This window comes from Capra hircus, chromosome 13 (assembly GCF_001704415.2).
Source record: "Capra hircus breed San Clemente chromosome 13, ASM170441v1, whole genome shotgun sequence".
NCBI lineage: Eukaryota > Metazoa > Chordata > Mammalia > Artiodactyla > Bovidae > Capra > Capra hircus.
In genome coordinates this window covers 64,775,654-64,801,205 of record NC_030820.1, presented here as the reverse complement: position 1 = coordinate 64,801,205, position 25,552 = coordinate 64,775,654, and the positions used below count along the sequence as shown (strand labels likewise).

The 25,552-nt window shown below is 49.0% G+C and overlaps 1 protein-coding gene across 2 annotated transcripts in view; it reads right to left on the bottom strand.

Annotated features, from left to right (window-relative positions):
* EPB41L1 (erythrocyte membrane protein band 4.1 like 1) overlaps window positions 1-8,756 on the bottom strand; it is a 135,274-nt gene extending 126,518 nt beyond the window's left edge. For both annotated transcript variants that reach the window (XM_018057797.1, XM_018057798.1), the window contains exon 1: window positions 8,608-8,756. The gene's annotated coding sequence lies outside the window, so the exon portion shown is untranslated. The remainder of the gene's footprint in view (window positions 1-8,607) is intronic.

Sequence of the window (25,552 nt, the reverse complement as noted above, 5' to 3'; positions counted from 1 at the left end):
CGGCAGTTCCAAACTTTTATGGGTCGTGACTCAAAGACTCACATGGTGCCTAGGGGTCCTTTCTGGAGAACAAAGAACACTCTGAGAATTGTGCATGCTATTTCAGAAGTTCACAAACATCTGAGACCAGTGTTCTCTGAGGACAATCTGAGAACCCTCCGTGTCCCAGTCACCTCAACTGGAACCGATTAAAACGGGCTGATTCCAGGGCCCCAGCACAGGGTGCTGAGTCACAATGACTTTTAGCTGTCTCACCTATTGAATGTAGAGAGGGCTCCATAGCTAGAAGTTTTAAAGCCACTGCTCATTAATCAAAGTCCCCTCTGGTTGAGCCACCTGCTCAAGCTGACCACGGTCAAGGTCAAGGTTATGGTGGGGGTGGGTGGAGGCCCAGCAAGTGGATTGAAGCTGGCCAGATTCTGAAGTGACCTTCTGAGATCAGCAGCCCTGCCTGGGAGGCAGTCTGGACTCCTGGGCTGAACTTGGGCTGAGAGGAAGGTTTCTATCAATTTCAGCCAAAAGGCTCTTTTCCTCTCTCCAGACTCTCACTCTGGCCCTTGGCCTGGTCTGTCTTCCTTCCTTTTCCTTTTGAGAACAAGTGTGCTTTCCTGGCTTCAGCCTCTGCCTCTCTCCCCTCCACCACTGAGGCTGATAGAGGACCTCCAAGCCCCCAAGCACTCTTCTAAGCTTTGAAAGATGATAAGCTTATTTAACTGGGACACTCTGGGCAATCCATGAAAAACTAAGAAAACCAGTGACAAAACAACATCTAAAGAAAAAGCCAGGACTTCTCCGGCGATCCAGTGGTTAAGACTCCACCTTCCAGCGCAGGGGGTGTGGGGTGCGGGTTTGATCCCTGATTGGGGAACGTAGGTCCCACATGCCTCAGGGTATGGTCTAAAATTTTTTTTAATAAATAAAATGAAGTCTGGATTTTTTTCAATAGTTAATAAATATATAAATAAAAAGCCAAATGCCTTCAGTCCTACCCTGTCACCTGCCCCTGACGCGGCATTTCTCCTGCAGGTGGGCAGCTGCCTAGAACCAGAGGCCGAGCACCTATAGGAAGGCTGGTCTCTGATGGGGTAACAGCAAAACCTTGAGAGGAAGCCTGGGGTGGAATCCACAGTCTCTATTCTCCAGATTCGAGCAAGTGTGCATCCCTCTGCGGACACCTAAGTATCCTCCAAGGCTCCATCAGGGCAGTATAGGAAACGTTCAAGAGCACCCGTGGGCTTTGGATAGATCTGGATTGAAATCCCGGCTGTGCCACTTGCTGGCTGAGGACTGGGTAGGACTTGGGCAAGTTATTAGCCTCCTTTAATAAAATGGGATCGTAATCCCTGCCTCACTGGGTAGCTGCGAGGATTAAAAGACATAAGGCGCATAAAGCGCTTAGCACGGGGCCTGGCACCTGGTGAGCCAATAAACGTAAGCACTTGTTTATCAGTTACCAGCCCAGCCTCTAATGAGGAAGACTCTAAGCTTTCTAATTCTTAGGTCGCCTCAAGCAACCCCCAAGCCAGCCACCAGAATTGGGTCTTTATCTTCAGACCTTTAATCTGGAGAGATGATGGGGAGAGAGAAAGCAGGAGGGAAGAAGGCAAGAGAAGGGAGTGAGAAGGAATTGAGAAGAGGGAGGAGGAAGGGAAAGGACAGTTGAGGCTGAGGAGGGGCCTGGCTTACCAGCTTGGGGGAAGGAATATGACTTTGGTTGAACTGCCAAAACAGGATAAGCCTTCTCTTCTTTTCAGAGCCTTCCCCAGGCTGGCCAAGGCAAGGCTGAGAGGTACACAGCCTGCTGAGAAGCACTGCCCCGGCTGTCAGTAGGGACACTGAAGCCTTGGGTTACCTCCACTCTCTGGCTCCCCATGAGGCTGCTGCCTGCCCATGGCATGCGGCCTCCACCCCCAGAGCAGGCAGAGAGCAAAATGACCTGTCCATTGAGCCTGCGCGGAGGCAGCGCTCGTCCACTCAGGACTCAGGGACCCCCCTGCTGGGGAATCTGATCCTAACTGAGCAGGACTCTCTCCGCTGGGTCCCCAGATCTGGGCCTTGTGTCATCCTCTCTCCAGGCCACCACCTGCGCCAAGGTCCTGCTTCTGGGGCTAAAGTTGCAGCCAGGGAAAAAGGACCATTCAGACTCTAAACAGGAACCACAAACAGGGTGTTCCAATTGCCCCTGACCAGCTGTTGACCTTCAGGGGTGTCACTTCCCTCAGAATCTGCTTCCCTCCTCTGGCTAATGAGGGCAATGGAGGACCAGCATCTCTAAGGTTCTCCTGACTCTGACAGAGCTCTCCTGCTGGTAGGACGCCTGGGAGCACAAAGGGGCAACGAGGACTTGCCTCAGAAGAAGAGTGGGCTGGGCTGGGCTCTGCTGAGAGTGCCGTGGATGTGGCAATGGCCAAGGGTTATCACGGAGATTATGATTATCATTAAAAATCACAGCCACGAACTCAGAAGCAATTTACAAAGAGCTTTCTCATTATCCCCTGGGGTTCACAATCTGGTGAGGTAGGTAGACCTGGATGACGACTATTCATATTTAGCAGATGAGGACAGTGACGCAAGATTTAGGTGATTTGTCCAGGCTACTAAGTGCAGAGAAAGGGGAGCCAAAGCGGAAGTAATAATTCCTGGGTGCCTGCTGTGTGCCACCTCACCAGGCTCACTCACAGCTGTTGTCCTTGGTTTTATTTTGTCAGTATATTTTAATTAATTTATTTATTTGACAGCACTGTGCCCTTGTTACAGCACACAAGATCTTTAGTTTCGGCATGTGGACTCTTAGTTGTAGCCTGTGGGATCTTAGTGCCCTGACCAGGGATTGAACCCAGGTCCCCTGCATTGGGAACTCAGAGTCTTAGCCATTGGACCACCAGGGAAGTCCCCACATTTGTTACCTTGACCACGTCTCACTACCACAACCCAGCAATCCAGCTGCTACTGTTCCCATTTCAGAGAAGATGACACTGAGGCTGAGAAAAAGTATCATGGCTATTCCATGGCAAAGCCTGGATTTGGACCTGGGCTTGCGGAACCCCAAGGCCTGCACTCTTTTCCATCTTCCTGTATGTACTGGGTTGAATAGTGTCCGCCCTCAAATTCATGTCTTCAAAGAAGCTCAGAATGTGGCCTTGTTTGGAAACAGAGTCTTTGCAGATGCAATTAGTTAAAATAAAATGAGGTCATGCTGGCACTAAGCCCAACATGACTGATGTCCTTAGAAGAGGAGATGACACAGAGACACACCGGGAGGAAGGGGAGAAAGCCACGTGACAACAGAGGCAGGTGCAACTGCAAGCCAGGGAGCTCCACGGATTGCTGGCCACCACCAGAAGTTAGGAGGGGGCACTGAACAGACCCCCTGCTCAGAGCTTTCAGATGAAACCAACATTGCCGACACCTTGCTTTCTGACTTCTAGTTCCACACTGCCAGAGAAAACATTTCTGCTTTTTTAAGCCACCCAGATTGTGGTATTTCATGAAGCAGCCCTAAGAAATTAAGTGTGAGTCCATTGAGCAGCAGACCTGGAATTCTTAAATTCCAGTTTTCAGATTCCCACTAGGCAGCCTTGGAAGTGAATGGAGGCCTGGGGTCCTGGGAGGAGTCATTCTCATCTCTACTTCACCACTGTGGTTCAGGCTGACCTGAAGTCTCCATCCACCAGGGTTGTTCTGTGTTCCGGGTCTCTATCCACCCCACCAGGCCCTTCCATCATGCAAATAAGCACCCTGTGAGCCCGAGGTGAACGATCCTCCCCCTCCACCCAAGCCAACCTCTCCCACCACCTGGAGAGCTGTGGTTTTGAAATGCAAATCTGATCCTTCCTGGCTAGCTTAGTCTTCTTCCCTAACTCCACCAGCACCTGTAGGACTCAAGCTCTTCAGCCCCAGCCAGATCTGGCCTCAAATGTCCTCTTTATCTCCAGCCACTCACTGCACCTGTCCCCACCACTCACCACCGTTCTGCTCCAACCACATAGAACTCTTTGTATTTCCCTTAACAAGTCACAATGCCTTTGCATGAGCTGCTCCAGCTACCTGGAAAATAAAATCTAGCCCAAACACTGCCTTTTCCTCCATGAACAGCCATACCCTGACACCCTGGACATTGTACCATGGCATTGCACATCGCCCCACATACCCAGCCTGGGAACATGCTGCATTCATTTCTGTCTCTGTAGGCCTAGGGCCCAGTACAAAGGCATTCAAGAATGTTGAACTGTTTGGACTTCCCTGGTGGTCCAGTGGTTAAGAATCCGCCTTCCAAAAGCAGGGGAGGCAGGTTCGATCCCTAGTCGGGAAACTAAGATCCCATATACCATCGCAGAGCAACTAAGCCAGCACTCTGCCACTACTGAAGCCCACTCGCTCTGAAGCCCCCAGGCCATAACTACAGAGTTTGTGCACCATAATGAAAGATCCCATAGAATGCAACAATGATCCTGCATACTGCAAAAAAGTCCTAATACAAATTAATAGGTTAATGGATTTTTAAATAAAAGAATGTATATTCCTTCATTTTATTCTCAGAACCCAATATTATTATTGATCCTATTTTACAGGTGAGGAAATGAAGAGATGAAGTCACTTGCCCAAGTCTACTCGACTAGTATGTGGCAAAGACAGTGCTACATACTCTAATGCCAGTGCTAACAACCAGTACTAGGTATACCATCCATCCTAATACCCTCATTTCACAGAAGAGGAAACAAACAAGAAAGAAGTGACTTGCTCACAGTCATGTAATAAGACATGGACCTAGATCAGCATTCTTCTTGTCATTCTTGAAGGAACTTAACCCAGGAGGACACGGAAAACTGTGTCTTCTGAAGAGTTTTTTCCCGCCTCTCCTAAAGCAGAGCCCAGCATGGACCTGGGCACACATTAAGGTCCCAAATCTACGGTGACATAGCAGTGAAAAATAAGACAGATATATAAATCTACTATATATATATATATACTATATATATAAATATATATATATATAAAAAGTCTGAGGCCTGCTCAGATATTAGAAGATCAGGGCTTGAGAGGACACTTTAGGTGCCATTTAATATGAGCACTGCAAGTTCAGTTGCTCAGCTGTGTCCTGCTCTTTGCAACCGCAGGGACTGTTGCCCACCAGGCTCCTCTGTCCATGGGATTCTCCAGGCAAGAATGCCAGAGTGGGCTTGCATGCCCTCCTCCGGGGGGTCTTCTCGACCCAGGGATCGAGTCCACGTCTCCTGTGTCTCCTGCATTGGCAGGCAGATTCTTTACCACTGAGTCACCTGGGAAGCCCCAAGTATCATTTAGTACCGTCTTCCATTTTATAAAGTCATCCATTCAACAAATTTATCGAACACGAATCGTAAGCCAAACACTGTGTGGGATACTAGAAGGACTGAGAAGCAGGTCCCTGCCCAGATGGCACCACAATTCAGCGAGGGGAGACAGACAGCCAACTAACAAGTTCAAGTATAATTATAAATTCTCACAAGCGCTACAAAATACAGGAAGCTGTAAGAATGTAAAACAGGAAAAACTGACTTGTCTTAGGGAGTTGCTGGGTGAAGGCTCCCCCGAGAAAGTGGTTTTTGAGCTGAAATCTCAAGAGTGGGAGTTAACCAAGACAAGCAGCAGAGGAAGGGTGTGGTAGATGGAGGGAACAGCAAGTGCAAAATCCCAAATGCATATGAGCTCCTGGAGCCTGGATAAACTAAAGGAAGGCCAGACTGATGGTTTCTAGGGAGGTGGGCAGGGACTCAGTCTTGCGGGTCTTGTAGATCAGCATAAGAAGTGGAGAAACGAAGCAGAGCAGGGAAAACCCCTTACTCAGAACCTGGCCCAGAGCAGACACTGTCAATGAGTCATTGCATTATTTGGTGAAGGAGCGATTTGTCCAAGATCACAATTATGGCTGTCAGCTATTTCAGGAAGGGGGCAGGAAATGCTTTCCAGGGGTTTCCTCCTCTAGGAGGTTCCAGCTCCCTGTCTGCACCTCTCTTGAGCTCTAGTGTACATCAGAATTACCTATGTTTGTTAAAACATGGACTGCTGGGCACCACCCTGAGAGTTATTGATTCTGTATATCTGGTGGGAACCCCAAGAATGTCTAACAAGATCCTAGGTCACCCTGCTGCTGCTTCTGGTCGGGTAACCATACTCTGAGGATCACTGCTCTAGACTGAAATATATGAGGGCAAGGGGGAGCAGTGAGTGAAACCCATGGCCAGGATATTTGGAGGATGTGTTGTGCTCAGTCATGTCCGACTGTCTGCAACCCCATGGACAATAGCCCACCAGGCTCCTCTCTCCATGGGATTCTCCAGGCAAGAATACTGCAGTGGGTTGCCATTTCCTCCTCCAGGGGATCTTCCCTACCCAGGGATCGAACCTGTGTCTCCTGCATTGGCAGGCAGGTTCTTTACCCCTAGCGCCACCTGGGAGGCCCCCATTTAGGGGCTGGAAAGGTAGATTCCTAAATGTGAGTAACAGTGAGACAAACTCTAGCACTCTGAGGAAGGGAAGGGGCCTTAAAGTCCCAGAATCCAGCGTAATAGCTGCTCAGCTAGGGAAACTGAGGCTTAGGGGGTTTAGACTCTTATATAAGAGAAGCTCAAAAAAAATCTGTCGAGTGAATAGCTAAGTACATGAAAGGTTTGACCAAAGTCAAAAGGAGACCCCTGCATCAAATTCCAGGGCTCCTGAGCTGCAGACCAGCCTTTCCTGCCCTGGGAAAGAGACTGGGAAAGACAACAGCAGGCTCAGCTTACCCCCAACTTCTGCTGACTTGGTGGGGAAACATTTTTAAAATTGCAGAAATCTGCTGTTGGCCCAATCCTATTACCTAGCCACCCTCCTTCTTTTCTCATTGCCAGCTCACTCCCTTTATACTTCAAATCCTGTGTACTTTATCTTGGCAAGCTGAGCAGCAGAGGGGGAGGTCAGGTTCCAGGGAAGAAGAACTAGAAGTGAAGGGTGAATTCTTGCACTTGGATAGCATTCTTCCAAAACACTTCCTTCCTCTTGGAAGGGTCTCCATTTCTATCCTCCTAGCTAGTCTAATCTCATTCTACCTACATTTCAGTACCAGCATCTGAAACCTGCAAAGCCAGAGGCTAAATTTCCAAACCACATTTTCACCCAGTTTTTCTAAAACAGGGTGGCCTGGACAGAATTTTTCTATCCTCTTCCAGTTGGCAACAAAACGCCACTTCTCTTGCAAACCCACATGCACAGACTCACTAACACACAAACAGCTATGTGTACATACATAGAAACAAATACACGAAAGCTCATGGAAAAACACATACACATAGACATCAAGAGATGCCTCATTACTGTTCACTGATGAAATACACCTGTGCCTTCAAACGCACAAGAAACACACAGAGAGAACACGCACACATGCACACATTTCCAAATGCCTGCGCTGCACCAACTCATGGAGAAAGGAGTAAGACACACCCAGAGACCTCTCTCGGAGTAGCTATCTCCTGAGGGGGGATTCCTTGGAGTTGGGGCACTGGCCCTTTAAGAGAGTGGATCTCCCTCCTCCCCTCAGGGCACCTAAGGTGCGGCTCTACCCCAGGGAGCAGGGAGGGGCGAGGGTGGGTGTGGCAGACCTGGTAGGGCCCGGTTTGCCTCTGGGCGACAGTCCCAGCGCCACGACAGGAAATGGATCCCTGAACCGACTGGGTCACCAACCTAGGGACCGCTGTCGCCACCGCCACCCGCACACACACACCCCCGGGCTCCAGGCAGGACACGCCCTCCGCTCCGGCTCGGCCCGGCGCGCCGGCTCCGCTGTCACCCCGGCTCCCTCCGGCCCCCCCGGGCGTGGCCTCCCACCTGCCGGCGGGGAGTCTCGGCCCCGAGGGCACCCTCCCACCGCCGCCGCCGCCCTCTGCCCAGGCCAGGTGCCTGGTTCCCGGCGACGGCGGCGCCTTAGCAGCCGCCCCCACCCCTTTCCTCCCGGCTGTGTGCAGACAAAGCCGCGCACACGCACACCGGGGCTACGCGGGGCTACGCGGGTGCACACCCGCCCTCACACACGCACACACGGGGACTCACACTGGCGCGCGCGCACACACACGCACACCGCCACAGGTTCCAGCCACCGGCGAAGCCATCGGCACACACCCTCACCCAAATGTACACACACTCAGTTACACATTCAGACACACCCTCTCATAGACACATTCACCCCCAGACACACGCACACACACACACCACCCGGACGCGCGGAGACACAGGGCACACACCCTCTCACACACGCACGCGCACACACCGATCATCCACTTGCACGGACCCACGGGCACACGCGCGCTCACACCCCACACACATCCGGCGACGAAGACCCCGACACACACACATACGGGCGCCAGTACTGAGACGCACAAACCGAGGCCCGGGTCCCCCCAACCCCGCCGGCTCTGGGCGCCCGCCGCCCGCCTCGGTCGTGTCCACCCCGCCTCTGGAGCCTGCCAACCCGCCTGTCAGTGCTCCAGGACCGGGAATCGCGCTCGGAGCCCTCGGCGATTCCCCTCCCCACGCCCACCAGCCCAGAAGCGGCGGGGTCCCCGGGGCCCCAAGTAGGCGGCGAGGGTGGCTAACCTGGCTGCGGCGGCGCGGCTTCCGGGCGCTGTCTGTCCTCGGTCGGTGTGTCCGGCGGCCGCCCGGCGGGCTCCGAGGCGCACTGGAGCTGCGCACAAACGCCCCGCTCGCTCGCTGGCTCGCCCGCTCCCTCCCTCCCTCCCGCGGCGCAGCCCCCTCCCCGCCCGCCCCCCTCGCCCGGGCTCCCCGCTCCGCCCCGCCCCGGCCGGCTCCCCGCGACGAAGCGCCGGCGATCCCGGCCGCCACGGGCGAACGAGCGAGCGAGCAGCGGGAGGAGCGCCGCCGCGCGAGCTGCCCGAGCTGCCCGAGCCGGGGCCGCGCGTCGGGAGGAGCCGCGCCGGCCCCCGGGGAGGGGAGCAAGGGAGGGAGCTGAGCCCCGCCAGCCCGCCTGGCGCTGCTGGCCCGCCGCCCGCTTCCCCACGTGGGCCGGGCGCCTATCTGTGTCGCCGCGGAGCAGAGAGGCCAGGGCGAGTGGCGGGGAGACCCCACCCAGGGCCTCCGAGCCCTCCCCGTCCCAGCCTGGTGGGCTCGGGCCCCGCCCCCTGCCTCCTCCCCGTCCCCGCCAGCGCCGACCTCGGTTTTCCCTGGCTAAGACGCCTCGGCTCTCGGCCCAATGCCCCGGTCTAACCCCACAGCCCCGGCGCCCAGCTCGCCGGCCGGGTCTACCTCCAGCCCCGACCTGGCCGACGCCCACCCGCCTCCCAGCCGCCCTCCCATTGTTCCCGCGACCCGAGCTCGAGGAAGAGCGCGCCGCTCATTCGGGGAAGGGCTCAGCCCAGGTGGCAGTACCTCCGAACCCTGGCAGGGGTAGGGGTGCTTTCCAAGGGCTGGCCCCTGTCTCGGGGCGCCAACACCCACCCTCCACAATCTCAGACACACCCAAAGTAAAGAGCTTTTCTAAATTAGAGTTTAAATCACCACCGCCCTTAGAGGTGCCCCGTCAGGTCCTAGTTTGAGAAGGACTCAGACTGAGGCTTGGGGGGAGGAACTAACCTAAGTTCAGCAAGCTGGAGACAGCAGCGAGGAGAAGGCAGGGAACCCATTTGGGATCCACATTCCACAGAAGAAACAGGGGATTCCTGCCCAGAACTCCTGGGATAGGGGCAGGCCCTCCAGAAGTACAGGGAATAATGAGCCTGACCTCCTTGCTTAGACATGACTTAAAGCACAGAAATGTGGAAGAAGCCGCACTTTCAGAGGCTTTACTGGATGAAAAGGCCTACTAAGCGCAGGAAGTCGCATCTGCTTTGTCTCACTTAGCCCTGACTGTGGTGCTGTGAGGCAGCTGTGATGATCATTTCTTCATTTTATAGATGAAAGCTTGTCCTAGGTCTCTCTAGCAGAACAGAACCAAGATGAAGCCTAACAGTTATTGGAGTTCCTCACTGCAGTAACCCCTCCAGCAGAGATAGAAAGTGCCAGGTGAGCAGCCAAGAACATAAGAAATCAAGGAGGGCAGGCCTCATTTGGGCCTGAAAAGTCATCCACAAACTAAAAGAGGACAGAAGTGAGGCCCTGAGACCCCAAAGCAGGACTGAGCATGAGAAATAATAGTTAATATTACATTAATTACTATATGCCAGGAGCTGTTCTAAGAGCTTTACTTGCACTAACTCATTTAATCCCATAACAACATGGTGGGATGGAGGTTCTTAGGAAATTGAAACACGAAGACATTATATAGTCTATAAAGTGGCAGAGAGGACGTCCCTGGTGGTCCAATGATTAAGAATCTGCCTTTGAATGCAGGGGACACTGGTTCAATCCCTGGTCCTAGAAGATTCCACATGCTGCAGGGCAACTGAGTCCACGTGCAGCCACTAGAGAGCCCCCAACAAAGACCCAGTGCAGCCAAAAAATTATAATAAAAATAAATGAATAAATATTTTCTTAAATAAATAAAGTGGCAGGATCCAAACCCAGGAAGCTGATTCTCAAGCCTGCACTTAGCTACTATAGGCCAGAAAGAAGCAACCCTGAATGCAAGGTAAAGGCATTTGAATTCCTAGCAGGACTCTTTACTTGCCATTGTCTGTCTCGTGTGTACCAGGTGCCCGGCACACAGGGCCTGGTATATAGGCCTCATGGGTTAAACTACTGCCTGAGTGACCCTGCAGTGCAGAGGGCCACGTGCGGTGCTCTGGTGCAGCTCTGGTCCACTGAACATTTTTATCAGTGGTTTTAAATGAAGCAGAGGAAGGCATGAAACGCTCATCAAATCTACAGCTGTCATAAAGTTGGGAGGGCCCACAAACACTCCGGAAACCAAAATGAGTTTCCAAAAGATCTCAGCAGCTGAGCTGGAACTAACAAGATGAAGTGAGTGCCACCAGGGATAAATGTAAATACCTGCCCTTCAGTCCAAATCAGAGCAGTCCCATATAACTTTTGGTGATGATGGAAATGTCCTAAATAGGCATTGTCTGAGTTAGTAGCCACTAGACAATTGTGGTGGTTGAGCCCTTGAAATGTGACTCCTACAAATGAGAAACTAAAATCTTAATTTCAAGTAGTGTTAAGTTTTTGTTTTTGTTTTTTTTTCTTTTTAAGTACTTTAAATGTAAATTGTCACATGGGGCCAGTGGCTGCCATGTTGGACCAGTGCCCAAAATACAGGGTAGAAGGAATCTAGATTAAGAGCAGTTTCAGTGACAATGACTTACAGGTTTGAGTTGACCTCAAGTTCAACAATAGGTGGCTGCAAAAAAAAAAAAAAAAAAAAGAAAAAGAAAAAAGAAAGAAGGAAGGGAGGGTAGGAGGAAAGAAAAAAGGAAGGAAGAGGAGGAGAGTGAACATGATACACTGTATCAACAGAAACAGAAGGTTAGACCTCTGTGGTTCTAATTCAGCCTCTGTTAGAGACTCTGGGCTGACTTGGGCTGATCACAAATGGGCCACAGAGCTCAGCTCCAGGCCTACGTTCCGAAGGGTACACTGTCACACTAGAGCATGTCTAGAAGAGACCAGAATGCTGAAACCCGGATGCCATGTTCTGTGGCAAATTAAATAAATACCCTGGGGAAGGGAAAGCACAGGAGGATATAGAGGCTGTCTCCAAACATCTAAAGGGCTGTCATATAGAAAGGGGATTTGATCGGTTTCTTATTTTTTAGGCCTAATAAACAAAACAAAAAACTCTGTGAAGCCCTGAGCCCTACTCTCTGATGGAAGGATCCATGTCCAATTTCTCTTTCTTGTTCCCCTCAGCACTTAATCCCCCCAGGACCTGGCTCATATCAAACACTGACTACAATTTGCTGGCAAATGGATGTGAAAGAATTCCACTCAGCTTCAGTGGGTGGACATCCAGGAGGAGAATTTCAGCTTATTATAAAGAACTCTAACAGTCAACAGGGGTAAAGAATCTGCCTGCCAATGCAAGAGTGCATGTCTGCGTACTCGGTCGCTTCAGTCATGTCTGACTCTTTGAGACCCTATGGACTGTAGCCCACCACACTCCTCTGTCCATGGGATTTTGCAGGCAAGAAAACTGGAGTGGGTTGCCATGCCCTCCTCTAAGGGATCTTCCCGGCCCAGGGATTGAACTCCTGTCTCCTGCGTCTCCTGCCTTGCAGGCAGATTCTTTACCACTGAGCCACCAGGGAAGCTCCAATGCAGGAGACACAGGTACAATTTCTGGATCTGGAGTCAATAAATGTATTCAAACAAAGATTGGATCTTCAGTTAGAGGTTGAACCAGGAATCAGATAACTCTTCAAGCTGAAAAATGAGTAAGTTCTATTAGGAGGGAACAGACAAGATCAAGGCTGTGCTTCCAGACACAGCTGAATATATAGAACAAATTGATAGGAAGGCACTAGAGGCAGGAAGGACCAGTTAGGGACCACTGCAGTGGTCCAGAAGATTAGAGAATAGGTTGGGTGGCAGTGGGAAAAGAAAGCCTAGGACTGGTGTGTGGTGACAGGAGCGCTGGCCCTGGGCTGGAAGTCAGGAGCTACAGGTTTCAGTCCTACCTCTGCCATGAACTTTTTGTGGGGTGACTTCACTTTCATTTTTCACCTTTCCTGCATTGGAGAAGGAAATGGCAATCCACTCCAGTGTTCTTGCCTGGAGAATCCTAGGGACGGGGAGCCTGGTGGGCTGGCATCTATGGGGTCGCACAGAGTCGGACATGACTGAAGCGATTTAGCAGCAGCAGCAGCAGCAGCAGGGTAAACCCTTCCCTTCTCTGGACTTCAGTTTCCCCATCTGTGAAATGCAGAATAATCACCAAGTCCCTGCTAACTCTGGATTCTTCATATAATCTATATATTTTTAAAATTTATTTAACTGGTCTCAGTTGCAGCATGTCACTTCTTCACGGCTTTAGGGCTTCTCGAGTTGCAGCACGTGGGCTCTCTAGCTGTAGTGCCCAGGCTTAGTTGCCCCACGGCATGTGGGATCTTAGCTCCCCGATCAGAGATCGAACTCAGGTCCCCTGCATTGGAAGGCGGATTCTTCCCCCCACCCCCCACCCCCAGGGAAGTCCCAGGATAGCTTTATTTATTAATTTTTGTTTGCTTGTTTATTTTTGGTTGCTCTGGGTCTTCGTTGCTGAGCACAGACTTTCTCTAGTTGTGGCCAGCGGGGTCTACTCTTCATTGTGGTTTACGGGCTTCTCATTGCAGTGGCTTCTCTTATTGCAGAGCACAGGCTCCAGGCACACAGGCTCCACGGCATGTAGAATCTTCCCAGATCAGGGATCAAACCCATGTCCCCATGGCAGGCAGATTCTTATCCACTGTACTACCAGGGAAGTCCCTAACTCCAGATTCTGTTTCTGGGAAAGAGATTATGAAGGATGGTTCAGAGTAAAAGTACCACCAGTCTCATACAATCATTATTATTACAAAGGCTGCCCCCGTAAGATTTGATGACTTGATTGGCAGGAAGGCACCATAACGAGTCAGTGGACTGTAAGGTGTGTGTGGTGGGGGGTGGGGTGGGCAGGGGACAAGGACATCTGATCTTTGGGGTGGGTCAGCTAACCTCCCTACTCCTCCCCCTTGGGAGGAGATAGTGTGAAGACTGCGTGCTCTGTGCTGTCACCTCCTGAACAGCTTCCTCATTCCTTTGAGCCACACCTCATACTTGGCTAAAGGAAGCAGTCGGTTCCAGGGTGAGTTAGACTCCATGTCCTTCCTTTTAACGTTCCCAGGAGTGGTCCTTTCCGTAAATAATAAGTGTCATCAACTCATATGAAAACAGTATTGTTGAGCACTATGTGCCAAGCACTTTATTTACATAGTTTTCTCACCCTGGGAGGTAGCTCTAATTATTACCCCCATTTTATAGATGAGGGCACCATGGCTCCTGGAGCTTTGCATTTTTCCCACAGTTGCATCATTTATGAGGGGGATCCCAACTCAAGTCTGTGTAATATCAAGGCTGCATTCCTAAGGGCTTCTAACATTCAACTATATACTTTTACAACTGCTTAGGGAAGAAGGCAAGATGGTCTCCAGATGACAGCTGGGGAAACTGAAGCTCAGAGAGGTTAAATTCAATCACTTGGACAAGTTAGGAAAAGCTTTCACGGTGCAGTTCACACTCTTTCCTCTTCTCTGCTCCTCTCCTCTGACCCAGCAGTGCTTTCACCCTTCCCTGTACCTTCCAAGGCCTCCCCAGGCCTCCTACACCTGATGGGTAGGGACTTGCCCAGACCATTTAAGAGAAGGACTTTTACTTGTCCTTTTCCTGGGGCAGGGGAAGGGGAGGGCTTCTGAAAGGCAAAAGTTAATTCCCATCTCCTCCCTCACCATCACCAACACACACACACCCCAGCCCAAGGACTCGAGGTGCTAAAGGCTTACAGAGTGAGTCACGAGGTGCTGACCTGCCAGTCACCTAAGCACCAGGTGCTAAGCTTAGGTTAGAGGGATGAAAAAGTAGGCCAAGTGTTCTCATCCCCAGGAGCATGGCCCCATTGCAGCTCAGCCCCATCCCCCCGCCACTCATCTCATCCCCAAATACTGCAAACATTTAGGGGACACTGTGCAAGGCCCCAGGGCAGAGGAGACACATGAGAAATAAGAATGCATTTCCACCCTTCAGACAGCATAGGGCAGTGAGTACAAAAGAGTATATACTTATAAAGTGTGATGGGAGAGACTTACCTGGTGGTTCAGTGGTTAAGAATCCACCTTCCAAAGCAGGGGACTCAGGTTTGATCCCTGGTCCAGGAACTAAGATCCCAGATGGCTCGGGGCAACTAAGCCCATTCAGTTCAGTTCAGTTCAGTCACTCAGTCGAGTCCAACTCTTTGCAACCCCATGGACTGCAGCTTTCCAGGCTTCCCTGTCCATTACCAACTCCCGACTTCTGAAGCTTCAGTTCAGTTCAGTCGCTCAGTCGTGTCCGACTCTTTGCGACCCCATGAATTGCAGCACGCCAGGCCTCCCTGTCCATCACCAACTCCCGGAGTTCACTCAGACTTATGTCCATCGAGTCAGTGATGACATCCAGCCATCTCATCCTCTGTCGTCCCCGTCTCCTCCTGCCTTCAATCTTTCCAAGCATCAGGATCTTTTCCAGTGAGTCAGTTCTTCACATGAGGTGGCCAAAGTATTGGAGTTTTGGCTTCAGCATCAGTTCTTCCAATGAATATTCAGGACTGATTTCCTTTAGGATGGACTGGTTGGATCTCCTTGCAGTCCAAGGGACTCTTAAGTCTTCTCCAACACAGCTCAAAAGCATCAATTCTTCGGCACTCAGCTTTTTTATAGTCCAATTCTCACATCCATACATGACTACTGGAAAAACCACAGCTTTGACTAGGCGGACCTTTGTTGGCAAAGTAACGTCTCTCCTTTTTAATATACTGTCTAGGTTGGTCATAGCTTTTCTTCCAAGGAGCAAGCGTCTTTTAATTTCATGGCTGCAGTCACCCTGCCCATTAACCACAACTAGAAAACTCCCTAAAGATCACACTAGAGAAAGCTAATGTGCTAGAACAAAAACCCAGCACAGCCAAGATTAAAAAAAGTGATGGGGGCAGATGGTGATTAATTCCAAGGACAGAAGTTCACAAAGGAGTTACCAGAGTGGATCTTAAAAGGTAAATTGAACATGCAGAGGAAGAGGGACACTCCAGGCTACAGGAACGGACATGGAGAAAGCCTAAAGCTTAGATGGATTTGCACACCATCTAGCAGGCATGGAAGTGTGGAGTGCACTATGGCTGTGGAGAAAGACTGTCTGAGTTTGAATCCTGGCTCTGTCCCTTCTCAGCTCTTTGACCTTGGGCAAGTTACTTAACCCCTGTGGGAGAGATCATTGTCTCAGATTATTTGCTTTCCCTCTTCCCAGTAAGATTACACATTCTAGCCAGTTGCCACGTGACTCCAAAGGAAGGAGTACACTTCCCCAGGCCGAGGTCAGACTTGATCACATGACTCCCTTTGGCCAATGGAATTTGAGTTGGAGAGACTATAGGCCAGTCCTAAGTAGAAACCTGAAGAACCATAGCATGTTTTAGTCTAAAATCAAACTCTTTAATCTCTGCCACTGGAATGGCATCACCTGTGCCTACAGCCTTCAACACAGAGAGCAGAGCCTCAGCCAACCCACAGCTGCTCCACAGCTGCTGATGTGTAATCTGAGGGAGAAAAATTTTTTGTTAAAAGACAATGAGATTTGGTGTTGTTATCACAGCAATAATGTGATTTTCATAGTACTTACCTCATAGAACTGTTGTGAGGATTAATAAGATGATCTTGTGACATGTATAACCATTTCATCAGAAGTCTGCATGATAAGATGACTATTCTACCCACACTTACATGGACATTTGTTATATAATAGAGATGACATTTGCAAAAGAATAGCAAAGAATGGTGTCACAGGTGGAGTAGCATCTCCTCCAAATTCATTTCTACCTGGAACCTTAGGGTAGAAAGGGTCTACCTTAGGCAACCGGATCTTTCCAGATGTAATTAGTCAAGGGTCTCAAGGTGAACACACCTGGATTTAGAGGGTGCCCTAAATCCAGTGACTGGTGTCTACGTGAGAAAAGAAGACCCACAGAAACACAGAGAAGAAGGAGATGTGAAGGTAGGGGCAGAGACTAGTGTGATGTGTCTACAAGCAAATCCTTAGTGGTAAGGATCGCTAGAACCACCTGAAACTAGGAGAAAGGCATGGGATGTCTTCTCCCTCAGAGCTTCCAGAAGAAACCAATTCTGCCCATACCTTGATTTTGGACTCCTGGCCTCTTGAACTGTGAGAGAATAAATTTTCTGTTGTTTTAAGCCACCCAATTTATGGTAATTTGTTATGACAGCCCTGGGAAATTAACACAGATGGATTACTTTTAAAATGATACTGAGCAATTGATTATTCATTTGGAAAAAAATAAAATTGGACTTCTACCTTGGAGCACACACAATAATAACCTTCCGTTGGATTAAGGACCTAAATTTGAAATGCAAAACCTTAAAATCTTTGGAAGTAACTAAAGGAGATTATATTTAGGACTTCAGGATAGAAGAGAATTTCTTAAACAAGACATAAAAAGCACAAATTGTATTACTCTGAGTTCTCCACAGAAACAACTAACAGGATATATAGACTATATTGGGCTCCCAGGTGGAGCTAGTGGTAAAGAACCCACCTGCCAATGGAGGAGACCTAAGAGACTCGGGTTCCATCCCTGGGTCAGGAAGATCCCCTGGAAAAGGAAATGGCAACCCACTCCAGTATTCTTGTCTGGAGAATCCCATGAACAGAGGAGCTTGGCAGGCTACAGTCCAGAGGATTGCAAAGAGTCAGACACAACTGAAGCGACTTAGCATGCATATCAATAGAGAGATAGAATTATTATAAGGAATTAACCCATGTGGTTACAAAACTGTGCAACTCAGTCAGGATTTGAACCCATGGGTAAGGACTCGAACTCTGCCAGAACCCATTGTCTCTTCATTGAGATCACATACCTGGCCTCAGGACTTAATGAAGCTCAAGTTCTTTATGTCTCATGGCAGAAAGTATTCAGTGAGAGACAAAAGCAAGAAGTGGATTTATTTAAAGAGAAACATACCCCACAGAATGTAGGCCATCTTAAAAGGTGAGAGGCCCCAAAATATGGGGTGGTTAGTTTTTCCTGGATGGGTAATTTCATGGACTAATGAGTGAGAGGATTATTCCAACTGTTTCAAATAAGGGGCTGTCATGGCACTGGTGGGTGTGCCATTTGGATTCTAATATATTACAGTGAGCATATAATGAGGCTCAAGGTCTACTGGAAGTTGAATCTTCTGCCATCTTGGACCTCATTGGTTTTAACCAGTTTTTGTGATGTCCTATGACTATGTCATTCTTAGAAAGACTGTGCTCTGCCCCCTTCCCTTGTTTCAGTTATAGAGGCCAAGAAGTCCCAAGATCTGCAGTTAGCAGCTGGAGACCCAGGACAGCCAGCAGTGTAATCTCAGTCCAAAGGCAGGAAAGGCTAGTGTCCCAAATTGAAGTCTATTAGGCAGAGAGAGTGAAATCTCCTTGTTGTTGTTCAGTTGCTAAGTCGTGTTCGACTCTTTGAGACTCCCTAGACTGCAACACGCCAGGCTCCCTGTCCTACACTGTCTCCCAGAGTTTGCTCAGATTTATGTCCATTGAGTCGGTTATACTACCTAGCCTTTCATCTTCTGTCGTCCCCTTCTCCTCCTGCCTTCAATCTTTCCCACCATCAGGGTCTTTTCCAATGAGTGGGCTCTTTGCATCAGGTGGCCAAAATATTGACACTTCAGCTTCAGCATCAGTCCTTCCAATGAATATTCAGAGTTGATTTCCTTTAGAATTGACTGGTTTGATCTCCTTGCTGTCCAAGGGACTCTCAAGAGTCTTCTCCAATACCACAGCTCAAAAGCATCAATTCGTTGGCACTCAGCCTTCTTTATGATCCAACTCTCACATGCATACATGACTACCAAAGCTATGGAAAAACCATAGCTTTGACTATATGGACCATTGTTGGCAAAGTAATGTCTCTGCTTTGTGTGTGTGTGTGTGTGTGTGTGTGTGTGTGTCTGCTTTTTAATACACTGTCTAGGTTTGTCATAGCTTTTCTTCTGAGGAGCAAGCGTCTTTTAATTTCATGGCTACAGTCACTGTCCACAGTGATTTTGGAACCCAAGAAAATAAAATCTGTCACTGTTTCCATTGTTTCCCCATCTATTTGCCATGAAGTGATGGGACCGGATACCATGATCTTAGTGTTTTGAATGCTGAATTTTAAGCCAACTTTTTCACTTTCCTCTTTCATCTTCATTAAGAGTCTCTTTAGTTCCTCTTTCTGCCATAAGGGTGGTGTCATCTGCATATCTGAGCTTATTGATATTTCTCCTGGCAATCTCGATTCCAGCTTGTGCTTCATCCAGCCCAGCATTTTGCATGATGTACTCTGCATAGAAATTAAATAAGCAGGGTGACAATATACAGCCTTGATGTACTCCTTTTCCAGTTTTGAACCAGTCCATTGTTTCATGTCCAGTGCTAATTGCTGCTTCTTGACCTGCATACAGGTTTCTCAGGAGGCAGCTAAGGTGGTCTGGTATTCCCATCTCTTTAAGAGTTTTCCACAGTGTGTTGTGATATACACAGTCGAAGGCGTTAGCTTAGTTAATGAAGCAAAAGTAGATATTTTTCTGGAACTCTCTTGCTTTCTCCATGATCCAACAAAGAATGTCAGCAATTTGATCTCTGGTTCCTCTGCCTTTTTTAAACCCAGCTCATAGATCTGTAAGTTCTCAGTTCACGTATGCTAAAGCCTAGCTTGAAGGATTTTGAGCATAACTTTGCTAGCATGTGAAATCAGTGAAACTGTATGGTAGTTTGAACATTCTTTGGCATTGCCCTTCTTTGGGATTGAAATGAAAACTGACAATTCCCAGTCCTGTGGCCACTGCTGAGTTCTCCAAATATGCTAACTATTGAGTGCAGCACTTTAACAGCATCATCTTTCAGGATTTGAAATAGCTCAACTAGAATTCTGTCACTTTCACTATCTTTGCTCGTAGTGATGCTTCCTAAGGCCCTCTTGTCTTCGCATCCCAGGGTGTCTGGCTCTAAGTGAGTGATGACATCACTGTAGTTATCCAGGTCATTAAGACTTTTTTTTGGTATAGTTCTGTGTATTCTTGTCACCTCTTCTTAACCTCTTCTGCTTCTGTTAGATCCTTACTGTTTCTATCCTTTATCGTGCTCATGAAATGTTCCCTTGATATTTCCAATTTTCATACAATGGAATATTATTCAGCCTTAAGAAGGAATGAAATTCTGATATATGCCACAACATGAACCTTGAAAACATTATGCTAAGTGAAAGAAGCCAGATACCAAAGGATACATAGTGTTTGTTTCACTTATATGAAGTTTCTAGCATAGGCAAATTAATAGAGAGAAACTAGACTAGAGGTTACCAGGGACTGGGAGGAAGGTAGTTATTGTTTATGGGTAAAGAATTTCTGTTTGGGATGATGAAGTTCTGAGACTGCTGGTGGTGGCCATACAACTTTGTGAATGTACCTAATGTCACTGAATTGTACCCCAAAAATAGTTAATATAGGACATTTCATGTTATATGTATTTTGCCACAATAAAAATAACAATTTGGGGACTTCCTTGGTGGTTCAGTGATTAAGAATCCACCTTCCAATGCAGGGGACTCAGCTTCGATGCCTGGTCGGGGAATTAAGATCCCACGTGCTGTGGGGCTACTGAGCCAGCAGGCTACAACCACTGGGTCCAAGCACTCTAGAGCCCATCCTCCTCAACAAAAGAAGCCTGCACACCACAGCTAGAGAAAGCAAGGAACACCCAGCACAGCCCAAAATTTTTTTTTAAAGCCCTCTTGGGGCTTTCCTGGTGGCTCCCTAGTAGACAATCCACCTGCCAATGCAGGAGACACAGGTTCAATCCCTGATCCGGGAAGCTCCCATATGCCAAGGAGCAACTAAGCCTGAGCACCACAACTATTGAGCCTGTGCTCTAGAACCCATGTTCCACAACCAGAGAAGCTACAGCAATGAGAAGCCTACAGACCTCAACTGGAGAGTAGCCTCCACTTGCTGCAACTGGAGGAAAGGCCTGAGCCACAAAGACCCAGCACAGCCAAAAATAATAAAGAAAATAAAATTATTTTTTAAAGCCCTCAAAAAAGAAAAATAACAATTTGTATTCCTAAAAATATTAAGCAGAGTGAAAAAATTACAAGTAATTGTATTTAACTCTTAGCTTATCCAAGAATAAATATGACCAATTTCCTTCAGCTATTCCAGGATTGCTGGATTTGTTTAGGATTCCCCTGCTGTGTTGCTAATACAATCCTCCCACATAATCGTGATCACTTTGAATATGGTACATTAATTGATCACACCTTTGGCAGAGCAAAGAGCAAATGATAGGCAAGTGTTCTTGGGGAAAAATGGAGGAGTCAAGATATCCTTTTATGGGCCGATATAGAGCTCAAATTGGATTTACGTAGGAGGGACATCAGCTCTCTGCTTCTAGTGAAGACAGAATCAGCAAATACTTCAACAGGAAAGAGATTAGCTATCAGGAGTCCTCTCACCATATGGAATGAAAGGGTTGGACCAGTCCTTCTAAGACCCCTTGAGCTCTAACAGTCTGTAGCTCTGTTACTGAAAGATGAATAAGAATTCACATTTGCCCAGTGCCGGTGGCTTGTGTGGCACTCTGCCAATAGCGTTAACTTATTCAACCCTCACAAGGACTCTCTGTGGTTGATGTTACTCCCTTCATTTTACCTACAAGGAAATTCAGACTCAGATATGGACTTCAGCAGGTTTGGTGTGTGGATTTAGTTGCATGTGGGATTTTATTTCCCTGACCAGGGATTGAACCCACATCCCCTGCATTGCAAGGTGTAGTCTTAACCACTGGACCAGCACAGAAGTCCCCTTGTGGAGATATTTAGGACAGGGCGAGGGCTGACTCCGGGCTACTGGCTTGCTCAAAAGCAGGAGCCTGCAGTTACCTGTTAAGATCCCTCGCAGCTGCTTCTTTTATCATTATGTCAGGTTCCCAGTGACAGGGGCTGCTGATCCTGCCGCTCTCCAGAAGTTTGGCTGGAAACTGCCCAGATCTTCAAAGAGTGAGGACTTTACGAGGGTTCACCTGCCCCTGTAAATTTCTGGAGCATCCATTTCCCCGGTGAAGTGCTTGCCGCACCAAGAGAAGGAAGGGACAGCCCCTTTTAGCAGAGGTGTGACTCTGTCCTTTTGAGCTTTCTGACCTAGACTGAGGAGAACAAAAAACAAACCAAGTTACAATGCAAAGCACACTGAGGTGGGTGACAGGTCCTGCATATGGATTTTATCAAAGAACATGCTGGAATAATTTCCCATCAGTGCCGGGCCTTCTGGCCTCTGCTCCATTCTATACCTTAGTGGCCTGATTAAATATTCCAGAGCACAGCTCCAACAAGGACCCTCTCCAGCTCAAACAACAAGTCTCAACTCCTTAGCTTGTTACCTGAGGCCCTGCATGGGGCCTCCCATGGGGAGCCTCAGGTGTCCTAGCCTCCCCACCAATCTCGTAGAGATCCCTACCCTAATAAAATCCCTACTCCTCCCGACGTGCCTCACCTCTTTTCATTACAGCAGGCTGCGGCAGCCATGCCTGGTTCTAATTTCCGCTCTTCTGGCAATAATCTCCCCCTTTTCTTTAGAGAACTCTTTGCTCTTCATTCATACACACAACTCTGTAACCGCCAGTGAGATTTATCTTCCTGGGCACAAAGATTAATTCAAGGTTGGGTATGTGACCTAAAATGACCCCATTACAATTTTCTCTGGGACTTTCATGCTGCAAGTTAACAGGGAGGGCTGTCTCACTTTCCTCTGATCTCCCATGACACTTATCTGGACCTTTCTTAGGGTACCTAGCAGTTGCTAGCTTAAACTATGGTTATTCTTATACCTGGACTTCCCTCATGGCTCAGATGGTAAAGAATCCACCTGCAATGCAGGAGACAGGGTTCAGTCCCTAGGTTGGGAAGATCCCCTGGAGAAAGGAATGGCTACCCACTCCAGAATTCTTGCCTGGAGAATCTCTTGAACAGAGGAGTTGGCAGGCTACAGTCTGCTCTGAGTGAATAAGCATACACACACATTCTTACACTCTCTGCGAGATGGTCACAGCCCCTGCTAGCTCCAAGGACTCCACTTTCGGTTCAAGTGTTCAATTTTTCTAGGCATTTCCTGACTAGCTCTTCTGTGCAAATATTGTATTATGCTCTGGGGATACATCATTGGATAAGACATTGTCCCTTGTTAAATGGATGGATGAATGAAAACGCCTCTCTGGCCCTCACCCAGGGGATTTGAGCTGCAGAAAATAGTAGACATAAAGTCCAAATCTGTTAGCCTGGCATTCAAAACCTTTTACAACCTGGTTCTAATTTTGTCTTCCCTACACACACTCTTAGTTCCAAACAAACTGAACTGTTTTTGTCCTGGAAAACCCCAAGACATCCCCACGTGTGCAATATATCCAAGCTTCAGTCTTTTCCCACTGGCTCTCTTCCTGTTTTTCTCTTTCATTCCTACCTTTTTCCCCCTATCTCATTTCACCCTTTTTCTTTCAGCCTTACCTCCTCTTGCTTCTGCTTTCCCTCTTTCATCATCCCCCACCTTCCCTTTTCCTTCCTCTTTTCTCTCCTTGAGCTCTCTTTCATCAGTTCTGTCTATCCCACCCTTACCTCTCTTTCTGTTTTTTAAGTTTAATTTGTATTCGTTTATTTGGCTGTGCCAAGCCTTAGCTGCAGCACTCGGGACCTTCAGTCTTTGTTGTGGCGTGTGAACTCGTAGTTGCAGCATGTGGGATCTAGTTCCCTGACAAGGGATCGAATGGAGAGCCCTGCACTGGGAGTGTGAAGTGTTAACCACTGGACCACCAAGGAAGTCCCTCCTCTCTCTTTTATTTTCTGCCCCCCTTCCTGTCCCTCTGGGGGCAAAACATGGAATAAAACAAATGTAGACCAATCAGCTTCTAGTTCTCATCACAAGAGGTCAAGAGGACCTCCCCCGAGGTCTAATGCAGGGGATATGGGTTCAGTCCCTGGTTGGGGAGCTAAGATCTCATATGCCTCTCAGCCAAAAAACAAAAAACAAAAACAGAAGCAATATTGTAACAAATTCAATTAAGTCTTTTAAAATGGTCCATATGGGGAAAAAAAGAAGAAGCCCTCAAAGTGAGGTGGAAACGAGAAGGGGATGGGATCATGGAAGCAGAGAAGAGGCTGCTCAGTGACTGCTGGTGAAGCCAGAGAGCACTGTGTCAGCTACCTACATCTAACCCACCCCCGCTCTTCCTTTTCCTCCCTGTGATCACAGAATTTTGAAAAATCAGAACTGCAAAAATTCTTGACATTCATCAACTCTGCCTCCGTAAGTTTGCAGCTGGGAAAGTGAGGCCAGCTAGAGAAACAGGGGCAGAGAAAAGGAAAGCAACTGGCTACTGTCACCCAGCAAGTCAGTGGCTCAGCAGGAGTCCTGAGCCTCCTGACCCCAGGTCAGGGAAATGCCCTTTGTTTTCACCTGTGCTACAAGATACTCCTCCCTGTAGTCAGTCGTCCCTCCCCTTGATTTCCACCCACCAGGTTTGGGATGACATCTAAGGATTCCCAATCTGCCCTCCCATCCCCCATTCCCCCAAACCCCACCTCTGAGTGAGTGTGCTGCTGCTGCTGCTAAGTCGCTTCAGTCGTGTCCGACTCTGTGCGACCCCATAGATGGCAGCCCACCAGGCTCCTCCGTCCTTGGGATTCTCCAGGCAAGAACACTGGAGTGGGGTGCCATTTCCTTCTCCAATGCATGAAAGTGAAAAGTGAAAGTGAAGACGCTCAGTCGTATCCGACTCTTAGAGACCCCATGGACTGCAGCCTACCAGGCTCCTCAGTCCATGGGATTTTCCAGGCAAGAGTACTGGAGTGGGTTGCCATTGCCTTCTCCGCTGAGTGAGTGTAGGGTCCAGTGAAACAGAGGCAGAAGGGAGAACCCACATTAGAAGGGCTTGCTGTAAATCCTAGGGCATATATGGCAGTGGTGGGATGAGAAGGGCCTTCCCCGATGGCTGAGCAGTAAAGAATCTGCCTGCCAATGCAGGATTCTCAGGTTTGATTCCTGGGTTGGGAAGATCCCCTGGAAGAGGACAAGGAGCCTGGTGGGCTACAGTCCGTGGAGTCGCAAAGTCAGGGCACAACTGAATGATTGAGCACATACACAGACACAGACAGGATGGTGAAAAGTGTCACTCTGGCCTGTAGGGGGACCAGTCTCCAGAAGAAGCAGCAGCCTCTGTGCAGTTAAGGGACCAGACGCTCAGCCGGTCTGGTTTCAGCAGGCCCTTCTGGCAGGACCCTTCCTCGCTCCTCCAGTCTAGCTGGTTGCCTGGATGACCTACCTCACTCTGCCAGCCGCAGATTTGCACAGAGGCCACCCAGGCACAGGATGGTCCACGACTGCCGGGGATGGGGGCGGGGGGGTGGGGAACGGAGGCAGCTCCACTTTCAGTCCTGCTTCTCTGCTCCACAAAGGGCCACTGTCTGAGCACAGAGGGACCCTGGAGGGAGGCCTCCCAAGGTGCTCGGCAACAGGGCCAGGTTTCATCATGCTGGGCCTCCCGGCCAAGTAAACATCAGTGGGAGGAACAGGCCCAACAGTTTCTGCAGACAGGCTCCTGGCTCCAGGCTGGCTCAGGGGCATCTTCCCCCAGGGCTTCCCCGAGACAGGAAGAAGGGCCAAGTTCGTGTGCCCACTTTTCTCCAGAAACAGAGAGTCGGGATGAGGAACCGGCTCTCTCCTCCAGTTCCATTGTTCAAGACGCAGAGAAGCATCCTATTCCCCTCTTCAGAAGTAGACATGTTACAAGAAATGTTTAATTTAGTTCAGAGAGATCCATGAGCCAGAGTAATGAGGGAAGACTTCCTAGG